This window comes from Gopherus evgoodei, chromosome 10, assembly GCF_007399415.2.
Source record: "Gopherus evgoodei ecotype Sinaloan lineage chromosome 10, rGopEvg1_v1.p, whole genome shotgun sequence".
Taxonomy (NCBI): domain Eukaryota; kingdom Metazoa; phylum Chordata; order Testudines; family Testudinidae; genus Gopherus; species Gopherus evgoodei.
Window position 1 is genome coordinate 22682654 of NC_044331.1, and position 10034 is coordinate 22692687.

Sequence of the window (10034 nt, forward strand, 5' to 3'; positions counted from 1 at the left end):
GCGGGGACATGTGAGCAGGGACACAGGGGACCTGGGGCAGGGCAGGGGACAAGAGGGCAGAGACATGGGGGACCTGGCTCAGGAAAGGGCAGAGACACAGGGGACCCAGCCCTGGGGCAGGGCGGGGACATGGGGGCAGGGACACAGGGGACCTGGCCCCAGGGCAGGGTGGGAGACACGGGGGCAAGGACACAGGAGACCTGGCCCCGAGGCAGAGCGGGGGACATGGGGACAGGGACATGGGAGACCTGGCCCCAGGGCAGGGCAGGGGACATGGGGGCAGGGACACGGGGGACCTTGCCCTGGGCAGGGCAGGGACACAGGAGACCTGGCACTGGGGCAGGGACATAGAGGACCTGGCACTGGGGTGAGGGACATGGGGGACCTGGCACCGGGAGTGCAGGGGTAGGGACACGAGGTGGGGGGGACAAGGACGCAGGAGATCTGGTATATGGACTAGGCAGGGGACAAAGAGGAGGGACATGTTTCTGGCACATATGGGATCAGGACACAGGATCCGAAAGAGCAGTTCTAGGCACACTAGGATCCAAGGCCCAGAGGATAGGGCAAGTACAGGCACACAGGAGTGGAGGGTCAGCGACTGAGAAGTGAGTATAAGGGTCGAAAGAGGACGGTGTCCGGGATACAGCTGAGTTGACAAGGGTCAGTGAATCAGGCACAGGGGTTAGGGGTACGGGGTACAGAGAAGGGTGGATGCAGTTGGGAGATGAAGGAGAACAGGTACCAGAGTATGGGACAGAGGCTTAGGACAAATACAATCAGAGATTGGGGCAGGGAGCAGCAGCATGGGAAAAGTCAAGGGAATGAGGATGATGGAAAAAGATGTGGAAGATGGGCACAGTGCCAAGGGATAGGGAAAGAGGGGCAGAAGATATAGGTTATGACACTCATTACAGCCTCTGGCTGAAATATTCATAGTGGGCATGTAAAATTATGAACCCAAAATCCCTATTTACATTGATTTGTTTAGGTACCTAAAGTTAAGCATCCACTTTGAAATTGTTTGCCTTGACCTTTGCCCCTGAAAATTGAAATTACTCAGGATATTGTTATGGGAAATTGCAGGACAGCCAAGGGGGAAGACAACCTTTACTCCTTGTTGCCTCCAACAATGATAGACATTTAGGTGCTTAAGTAGACATCACTACTTCCACTGTCTATTGGACACAGTACTATTGTGCTTCTGGCCATATTATAAGGATAGCTGTATGACATCCCATTTTGCTGCTTGTTAAAATGATTTTTGTATATCTACAATATAATTTTGTAATTTAGAAAAGCAACTTGATGTTTTCAAAAAGGTACCATTTAATTCACTAATAACCATTTAAATAGTGTTATGGCTGTAGAACTGGGCACACCTCCAAAAGCCTTATGAGAATTCACTTTTTATGATCATAAATGAATTATTTTACCCCAATGTGCTGTGTGGGAGATATGAACCAAATTCTGCTCCCAGTTATCAATCTAAATCCCAGGGTATCTCCATAGAAATCAATGGAGTTACTCAGAATTTATCAACGGTGTAAATCAGAGCAGAATTTGGCCCATAAATGTTACAATTTTCATACAAATCTCCAAAAGACTTTAACCCTTGAAAGAAGGGTTAAAACATCTAATTACTAAAGAGAAATGTGTATATGTATAAATACACGAGAGCACACACACAAATTCAAGGTCAGTGCCAAAACCACTGCTTTTTCCCATGTAACAATTATGCAGGTTAACCCTTCTTAAGAGTTTGATAGCTTTTGGAGGTTTGTAAGACAATTTACAGGCCGAATTTACTTTCATTTACACTCCATTGATTTCAGTGGCATTACTCCAAATTTACATCAATGTACCTGCAAGCTGAATTTGGCTATATCACACACACACAACACAAAGAGATTAAAATTATTAATGGATGGTTATAAAATGTTAATTTATAGTCATAACTGATGGGCTGGAAAAATTTCCCCTCCCACTTTCTGATTAGAGAACCATAGCAGAGACTATCCAGAGCATTCACCCCAGATTTTATACCAAGCCTTGTGCTTGCTTTGCCAGCGCACTGGAAGTTTAGCTAGTATTGTGTGGATAATCTTGCCATGCAGGAATATTAAATAAAGTTAACTGATTATATATTAGGTTACAGCTTGGAAATGGTCAGAGGTGAGGTTATGGATCCAGAGCTGGAATGTTTGGTTCAAAACCAAATCAGGGTTTAGGGTTTGATGATGCTGAAATCTATAAGCTGTTCTTTAAATCAATTGATCTTAAGAACTTTCCACCATTTTAAATGGGAGAAACCTTACAAGAGGGGTTCCATATTCTTGGGCAGAAATCTTACCAGAATGGCCATTTTCTAGAAATTTCAGCCACCTCTCAACCAGAACCAGAAAGCTGCAGCTTCAGATCTGACCTAGAATTTGAAACAACCCTCAAATGCTTCTGATTTTGGCTTCTCTCTGCTAAAGGCAGTTCTGATCCAAAACATTTCACATATTGTAAAGGAGCCAAGTTGGGGAGAGGGGACACAAAAATACAGCTCCACCGTACTAAAGCCTCATTATGTATAAAAAGACCCAACATGAAAAACAGTTGGTCACTTCAAAAGTTAAGTTAAAGAATACAAAAGCAGGGATAATTTCCTAAATTCATTGTTCACATATGTGAGTATAGGAACCCTGTAGGCAGGATGGGGGCAAAGGAACTTAACTGAGGCCCTGAGTGATAAAATTTCCATTGGCTTCGGTGGGAGCAGGGATAGATCCTGGGCCTTGTTTACTTGACCATTAGAATGACTTTTTAATGTGGCTCTTTTATACAACTGTTGTTTCTTCTAAGTTAGCTACAGTAGACTAGTTTAGAATTTACATTAGTAATAGTGGCTTATTATATCTATCTGAATATCCATCTGTCTACACCAGGGTCACATCCACAGTGTCCAGGCAGCTTTCAAAAAAGTACTTAAAAATGAGGTCTTCTGTTTCTCTTCCTCACCTTTCTCAATTAGCAGGAGTTTGCCACCTTCTCTCTCCCTCCTCATTCCACACCCATCTCTAAGTGAAAGCTAAGACAAAGAATGAGACTTACATTTCATTTTGAAGGCAGAGAGATTCAGGATCATACTGTTCTCTTTCATGAGTGAATTCCATAGACAAGGACCTGATGCCAAGCAGGCTCCATATCCCAAGTTTACAAATCCATTCTTGTGCTTGACAATTCTGTTGTTCCATGGAACACAGCTGTTGTAGGATGCTGTGATCATGAAGAGGGAGGCAGTCTTGCAAGTAGCTCAGACATATTTCTGATAGTTTGAAAAATGCTGTTTATGCCTGTTTAGAAAGTAGATTTGGAAAATCTGTTTCAATATATTGTATAAATCCCTTCTACTTTATGGATTGTGGACCAGTTACACTATCACAAATCCTTCAGTTGTGCTCATGATGTGTCAGACAACCACATTAAATCCCTTTTTTTTTTTTGGAGCCCTTAAATGTATCAGGACTCCACACACCTCAAATTAGCTGATTTTATTTTTTAAGAGAACCCACATGAACAGTATACAGTAAACTGTGCAAAATGTCAGGATAGAAGGAAAACTGCAACCACAGATGCTAAATCTCTTCACACCTCTATGGGGGAAAGTGGCAGTAGAAACGTGAACAAAAGACATAACAATAAGGACAATCATTAAAATTTTGATCACGTTATGATACAGTATTGTCTGAGCTCCCGCAAGGCCACCGCAGATAAACCATTAATGATGTCATTGTACAGATAATGTCATGTGCAGCAGATATCTTTTTGTGGAATGAATGAATGGGATCTCAGAGTGTCTTCTGATGATAGAATGTAAAATAGTAACATTCACGGCAATCGTGACAAAAAAAACCTAAATGAAGCCATTCAACTTGAATTAACTACACTGAAATTATCATAAAATTTTATTTACATTTGAATAGTTTTTTGTGATAATGAAGATAGCAAGTAGACTTGTTTACTCTGTCAACTGATAGCCTCACCGATTATAAAAATGTACAGTTGAGCTTTATTTTGCTTATGGCATTAGCCTTGTGAAAAAGACAATACAACCATGAATGAAAATACATAAAACAGACCCTGTCCTAAAGAAACATAATTTATAATTACATTGATGCAATAAAACCACTAAACATCCATCATAACAGCAAACCAATTAGAACTTGTCTCCTTTTAAGGCCATAAATGGCCCTACGTGGAACTGCACTCCACAGATTGTATAATGTAACATACAATGATTCTTCATCTTTTATTGTCCATTTCAGAGTACAGTGACTGACTGAAGAGCATAATAATCATGAGCCACTATTTGGGGAATAGTGGAAGTGATACAGCATTCTGTTTATCCATCTGTCCAATCTTGAAGGGAATTTGGGTTTTATCTTAATTATAGTTAAACACTGGGATACATCCTGCTCCCTGTGAACATCCCAAGTAAGGCTATGAGCAAGGAAATTCCTTGGTTGTCAGAGGTGCTGAATCTTCCCCTTCAGTCCCAGGCCACAAGGCTGCATTGGATCTGTTCCACAGCTGCCAGCATAACATGGAATTTGCAAAGGCCTCAGTGGTTGCTGTACCACTCACATCACAGGGGACTTGCATTGTCATGGATACAGTTGCTACACCTTGCCTAGAAACCTCACCTGGTGGAGTGCAAGGAGCCCCTACAGAACACAAAGCTACAGCACATAGAAGAGTATGAAACCTCTGCACGGATTCCCATAGCCTTTCCACCAATAGTAGTAAATATTTATATTACGATAGTGCATGGATCAGGACTGTGGCCCCATCATGCTGGGTGATGTACAAACAGAAAAGAAACAATCCTGGTCTGAAGAGTTGATAATCTAAAGAAAGCTTGGGGAATAGGAACAAAAATTGGCCCACTGTATTGCAACATCTGTAAACAGCTTTTTAAAATGTAACTAACTTAATCCATGGTAGATTGATTGCAATGGAAAATTAGGTTGAGACGGTCAATTTAATTCATACAAGCCACAGATCAGCTGTCGTATCTGGTCAAAATCTTCCAGTGCAGCCATAGTTCAAACTAACAGCAACGAGATGAAAGCCTCAGTATCCTAATGATCATTCCCAGGCTATCCTATTCCCCTCAAAAATACTCTTGATTGCTCAGTTATTGAGGCAGAGGATGGATGCAGACAGAGCAAGGCACACCATCTTGCTTAAATAATCCTCTCATACAGATTTTTTAAAATTATTGTGCGAAAATGTAATTGTATATTTCAATTCATTCTACTCTCAGTGGCATACACTGGAAAAATGGAGCAGGCTTTGTCTGACATAAACAATGCTGAAAGCTGAATTGAGTGCTGAGACAACTGAGGATGAGCTGTGTGTAAGATAAAGGATCAATCTTCCTCTCATGATGTTATTAAAGGGAAAAATGAGCCTGATTTTTAAGCTAATCAAATGTTGCTCTCTGTGTGAATTCTTAGAAATATAGAATATAGACCTTTTCACTGTACTCATTAAGGGAAAGAAAAAAAGACTGCTGTGTCCTTCCGTGAAAACCAATAGATTTGACTATATTATTCTCTGCCAAGATGGGGATTCAACATGTGGATTGAACATACCTATTTTAGGATTCTACCACCGGCTGGAAGCTGTTTATGTGGATTAGACAAGAACATCCTTTGGATTCTGACAGATGGTGAAGAACAGATGAACTGTTCAGCCAGATGGATCAGCACCTCACCAAACACTGCTTGAAGCATGGTTTCTTGTACTTTTCTTTGGAGAATCTGGTCCTGGCTATTGTTGGTGACAGGACACTAGACTAGATAGACTACTGGTCTGATACCATCATTGTCTTACTGTGGCTGTTACTTTATTTTAAAATGTTAAAAGACCCCCTTCAGCATATGAGAAGGAGATTCTGAGTTTTGAATCATATTAAGTCCTGTTCTATTCACCTTAGAAAGAATCGCTCATGCATGTTTGAAATGTCTTTGCAATTTTTATGGGACAGCTCCAGCAATAAATGCATCAAATTCTGTACAAACCTACACAAATATGAAGTAATTCCAGAGTTTATATCAATGAATAAAACTGATGTCAGAATCTGGCCCATTCCATTTCTGCATATTGGAACTGAGCTGTTTAAATTATAGACAGAAAAAGGACAATTTTGGTCTTGTTTACATTCAGGAGAGATCAGTCTTTTCATGGGAAGAAACCACACATAGCCATTTAAAATACACTAGAAAGATTCATAAGATTAGTATTTATAAATATGTATCCCATGATACAAGACTTTAGTGGGAAGGTGGTTACTGGAGAGAGCAGTGAAATAAATATCCAGACATGTTGGCAAAAAGACTCAAACAATAAGAAATTCAATTCAAATGAAACTATGTCAATAGAAACATAAGAAATGCATACTTTTACCAAAACAGCAACCAACAGAAAACAAAGAAATCAGTATCACAAATTGTACATTACACATTACTGGGATAAGTGAAATAAAGTACAGAAGGACATGGCAGGAACAAACATCCAAATGTTTCACTATATAGGATAACATCTAAAAAGCAGCAATTTTTACATAAAGATAAACCTGCTGTGGGAAAAAACTAAAATTTGCCTACAGAACATGAAGTAATTCTTTAGCTAAGCAAGTTGTAGGTAAAAACAAGGGGCCAGATCCTTGGCCTCTCTAAAGTTCCCTTTGTGCCACTACAGCAGCATAAGTGGACTTAAAAGCTACCTTAAAAAAACAGCTAGGGATTCCTGTAATGCAGGGGTAAGCAACCTATGGCATGTGTGCTGAAGGCAGCACACAAGCTGATTTTAAGTGGCAGTCACACTGCGCAGGTCCTGGCCACCGGTCTGGAGGGCTCTGCATTTTAATTTAATTTTAAATGAAGCTTCTTAAACATTTTTAAAACCTTATTTGCTTTATATACAACAATAGTTTAGTTATATATTATAGACTTATAGAAAGAGACCTTCTAAAAATGTTTAATTTAAGGTTTCGCGTGCCGGTAATACATTTAGAGTGAATAAATGAAGACTCGGCACAGCACTTCTGAAAGGTTGCCGACCCTTGCTATAATGTAATTCCATTGAAGTAAAGTGAGTCCTACCTAATGTAAGAGTTGCAAGAGTAAATTAATACAGAGTAAAGGCTCATCCATATGCTATTTTGGAATAGCTGGTTTTAATGGTAGGTCATAAATTAATAACCAGAGTGATAAACAGCTTCTTCTAAAATAAAAATGCTTAATGTCTATAAACAGGCACAACTTACACTGCACAAAGAAAATTACTCAACACCATCCCCATGTCTCACTGTCCTAACCAAGTCATTAAATGATGTTTGATGAGGACCATGGCTAAGAATCACTGAAAAACAGAATCAGTACACTGGCAGCTAAAGGATACTTTCCCAGAAGATTACACAGAATTCCCCCAAACACACACTTGTTAGTAAAAGCAAAGATGAATCAGAGAGGAAAGCTGATCCAAAGGGAAAAATAAAAACAAAACCAATTCAAACAGAATCCCTGTAACAGCCTATTCATAATCCAGGCCAGGGAAATAAAAGCAATTGATAAAAGCCTATGACACATGATAAATCTGCCAAGATTACCTCACCACATCATTATAATAGCATTAACAACTGAAAAAAACAATGTCAAAGATGTGAGTTTTATAACAACTATCAAGAAAGGTCACTGCTTCTTACGACGTATCCTTGCAATTAGGAGTTCAGAAGGTGTTAGGAGATTCTGGGAGAATCCTTATCAAAACCACAAGGCAGGAATAAATATTTAATATTTTTAATTAATACTGGCCCAGATTCTCTGATGTGTGGAAGGTGGCATAAAGCAGCCTTAAAGCTAGTTTTGACAGTGGAGGATTCCTGCAGCATAGGAAAATTCCTTAGTGGTGTAAAACCACTGTGTCAATTCTACTAGACACCAGTGTAAGGATATGACGAAAGGAAAGGGGCTGTGGCCAGAACATCTCTATGCCCCATAGATCCCAAACTATCAGGAGAGTCCCTTGCAGCAATAGGCACTTGGGTATTAAGTACTCTTTGAGCTGTGCAGAACCCACCTTGAATGCAGCCCAGGATTTTGGCCCTTATAACTATTTAATCAAGCAGGTACTAAACAAATCAACAAATAATGAATTATACCCAGTTTTCATTCCAGAGGTATGGTTTGGCAACAATCAAGGTATTTCCATCAATCAGAGAGTTGCTGTGTGTTCACTTTTCCCGGACATTCAAGCAGTAAAATTTTACTAGCACAACGCTAGGAGTTCATTGAGTACTAAGTACTAGAAAGTGAACTGATCACAATCAATACAGAGCCTTAAAAAAATTGCAAAAGAAGTGAGTCAGTTAAATTAAGATGATGTATAAATAAGTGAAAATTGCAGTTTGATCATAGAATGTCCACAAAGAGAAAAATAGTGTCATTAGACAAATTATTTTATTGTTATAATATATGCCAGATAATTCAATCAGCTCAAGTTTGACCTCAGTAGATATCCTATGAAGTTATTTCATAATAAAAAGCACCATCCAAATAAAATGAAGGATAATGATGCAAAAATATAATTGGAGGACAGACAGACTATAATGCTGGTAATATTATTAAAGACAATAGTAATATCCTAAATTGAGAAGATCCATTTAAGAACAATCTAAAGAGCTTCTTGATGAACCGGTCCTGTTTTTGTCTTCAATATCTATTTTGAATACCCTGGAAGTTGATCTTTTCATATCCTCAGAAAAGTTATAGTTTTCTTTGATAACCAATCAAATAATAGTTGACAGCTAATGTAGTCACATTCAGGGTAAAGTCATCATGGACTTGTATGCTACATTAACTGAATGGTAGACTTGAGCTGGTATATAATTGGATGTATCCACAGTGCTTGTTAACAGATCACTACTAACGTGCCTCTTGGAATCACCAGACCAGAAAATTATATCACCAGATTGCTAATAATATAACTTGTTGTTAATATTACTACTACATAGCCCCTAACCAATCCCCATTGAACTAGACACTGTACAGACACATAAAATACAAGACAGTCTCTGCTCCAAAGAGCTTACAGTCTTCGTTTAAGATAAGATGCAACAGGTGGGTGAAGCAAATAAACCGGCATGGAGGGGTGGGAGGATAATGGTCATTTCAATATGTTTTTGCATAGAGCAGATGTGTGCAAAATTTGTAGGCAAACCTGCCTCTTGGGTTTCTCCACCAAAGAAAGCACATTCCTAACATTACTTTTAAAGAGCCAGGATTCTCTACTGAGTATCCCTGAAAAAGTCACGACTTGGGTGCTGTATTAAGTAAATGTTTTAGGGGAAAAAAATTTGTTTCTTGGTCACGTCTTCATTTTCAGATGAGGAAGTAGACACATCTGTGCAGATCTCAAAATGGCACATGGGTAGGACACAACATTCAAAATCTTCTGGGAATACAGGATGTAGGGGGCCACCTTTGGCAGAATATTCAATTCCCATCCAGGCACTGTGGATACTGCCCACATCAACAGTGAATAATTTGGCATATTCCAACTCTGGAAAGCACTGTTTCAGAGCTATGTTGTCAGTGTTTCTGTTCCTTGCCTACATGAAAAAAGGGATCTGAAGGAGCCCTAAGAGGGAAAAGAAATGTCATGAATCATGATTTGAATACTATTGGTTTTGTAAGCAAATTGATTTACTTTCACCACAGTTCAAAAAGACTTACAAAGAGCTAGTGTGTGTGACTGTGGAGAGAGTCATAAGAAGATGTACGCGCCAGGAACCAGAAATTATAACCACAATGGGTCTGTTTATCAAAAGTCCTGAGCACCCATGACTTTCACTGACTTTATTTGGAGATGCAGGTGCTCAGCATTTCTGAAAACATTTCCTTAAAACAGCACCCAAGTCTGGATGGTTTTTGACAGCAGCAAAGGTTAAGACATTTCTGCAACAATAACCTCGATGTTCA

The 10034-nt window shown here is 39.4% G+C and overlaps 1 protein-coding gene across 1 annotated transcript in view; it reads right to left on the bottom strand.

Annotated features, from left to right (window-relative positions):
• The window catches only part of GLDN (gliomedin), a 42562-nt gene extending 39390 nt beyond the window's left edge, over nucleotides 1–3172 (bottom strand). The window contains exon 1 of the mRNA XM_030576942.1: nucleotides 3100–3172. The gene's annotated coding sequence lies outside the window, so the exon portion shown is untranslated. The remainder of the gene's footprint in view (nucleotides 1–3099) is intronic.
• Nucleotides 3173–10034: the final 6862 nt, after the last annotated feature.